Genomic DNA, 2,255 nt, shown 5'->3' on the forward strand with positions numbered 1-2,255 from the left:
GTACCTCAACATATCAAAGGCCATATATGACAAACCCACAGCTAATATCATACTCAATGGTAAAAAACTGAAAGCCTTTCCTCTAATATCAGGAACAAGACAAGGATGCCTACTCTCACCATTTTAATTCAGCATGGTATTAGAAATCCTAGCCATAGCAATTAGACAAGAAATATAAAGCACACAAATTAGAAAAGAAGAAGTAAAACTGTCACTATTTATAGATGATAGGACAGAATAAATAGGATACCCTAAATACTCCACAAACAAACAAAAAAACCACTTAGGACTAATAAATGAAGTCATTAAAGTTGTAGGATACAAAATTAATATACAACAGGTGGTGAAAGATTGCTGGCAAGATCCCCAGGGAAGGCTCACCCACCAGCCCCCACCCAGTCAGGCCAGCTCATCTGGGATGAAGAAGATACTCATCTTCGACAACCATGGGACATTGTGGCTCTCCAAGTTCTACCAGCCCTACTGTAAAGATCTATAACAGCAAAATATCAGAGAGACAATCCATAAGGTATCTAAGGGATGAAAACTTCTGTAATTTCCTAGAAGAGGTATTATTAATTGGACAATCTGACAACAAACTTGTTTACAAACATTATACAACATTATATTTTGACTTCTGTGTGGATTCTTCGGAAAATGAACTTGGTGTTTTGGATGTAGTTCAAGTATTTGTGGAAACATTAGACAAGTGTTTTGAATATGTCTCTGAACTGGATTTAATTTTCCATGCAGACAAGGTTCACAATATTTTTTTTTAAAGAAGATTTATTTGAGAGAGAGAGAATGTGAGCAGGGGGAGGGGAAGAGGGAGAGAGAGAATCCTCAAGTAGACTCCCCACTGAGTACAAAGCCCCAGAAGGGGCTCAACCCTGAGATTATAACCTGAACTGAAACCAAGAATTGGACACTTAACCAGCTGGGCCACCTAGACACCCCAAGGTTCACAATACTCTTCCAGAAATGGCAATGGGGACCAACATGGATGTGATTGTTACACAAAGTTATGCACAAAATAAACTGGAGAAATCCTAGGCTGGCTTAGAGGGTGGGGCTCCAGCCTGTGTTCGATCACCTGTAAAGAATGTGAATCTTCCTGAGATCCCAAGAAATATTAACATAGGTGACATCAGTATAAAAGTGCCAAACCTACCCTCTTTTAAATAAAATATTAAAAAGGCCACTCCCAGGTAAAATCCTGAGGGAAAGGTCTTCTAACTTTACGATGTAGTTTTTACCAAAAATAGAGGAAGAGAATCTTAAGTTTTGCTCTTGGATTTAAGTCAGGGTACTATGTAGAGGTTGTGTAAAATCAATATGGAAGTTCAATGTTGCTTTTCTTGCTCAGTGATTTTGAAGAAATCGAAGAATAGCTCTCTTTTCTAAACTGCATTCCTATACCCACCTAAGTAAGGTATGCCTTTTTAGCTACTACAGTATTTAAAAAGGGTTTGAGACATTTCCTTAAATTATGCATAATCCAAAATGTTGGTGTTTTGTATGGATCACAAGTGCAGCATTCCACAATTCTTTCTGCTGTTTGTCACAATTGTTATTTAAAGAAAGAAGTAGGTACTGCATGAAAACATGACCTTTTCTCTTAGTTTAAACCCCAAGGTAACTGGACCTCTACATCACCTTTTGTTTGCCTGGTATCTACTTTAGCAGTAATTTTTATGACCCTCTGAGTCAAGAAAAGTATATTTTATATTAAATAAATTAATACACAAGGGCGCCTGGGCAACTCAGTCAACTGAACTTCTGACTCTTGGTCTCAGCTCAGGTCTTGATCTCAGGGTCATTAAGTGCAAGCTCCAGATTGCATTCCATGCTGAGCATGGAACTTACTAATAATCATCATCATCATAATAAAAAAACAAAAACGTGTTGCATTTTCATATACTAATAAACAATTAGAAAGATAAATAGAGAAAACAATCCCGCTTAAAATTGCATCAAAAGAATAAAATACTGGGGCGCCTGGGTGGCTCAGTAGGTTAAAGCCTCTGCCTTCAGCTCAGTTCATGGTCTCAGGGTCCTGGGATCGGGCCCCACATCGGACTTTCTGCTCAGCCAGGAGCCTGCTTCCCCTTCTCTCTCTGTCTGCCTCTCTGCCTACTTGTGACCTCTTTCTCTGTCAAAATAAATAAATAAAAATTAAAAAAAAAAAAGAATGAAATACCTAGTAATAAGTTTAACCCAAGAAAGATCTATCCATTGACAAATTTTAAATATTG

General features: G+C 37.8%; 1 pseudogene; it reads left to right on the plus strand.

Moving 5' to 3' along the window:
• Nucleotides 1-418: 418 nt before the first annotated feature.
• Nucleotides 419-1,194, plus strand: LOC116882257 (annotated as a pseudogene).
• Nucleotides 1,195-2,255: the final 1,061 nt, after the last annotated feature.

The sequence above is a fragment of the Lontra canadensis genome, unplaced genomic scaffold (genome assembly GCF_010015895.1).
Source record: "Lontra canadensis isolate GAN:19392208 unplaced genomic scaffold, GSC_riverotter_1.0 scaffold82, whole genome shotgun sequence".
Taxonomy (NCBI): Eukaryota; Metazoa; Chordata; class Mammalia; order Carnivora; family Mustelidae; genus Lontra; species Lontra canadensis.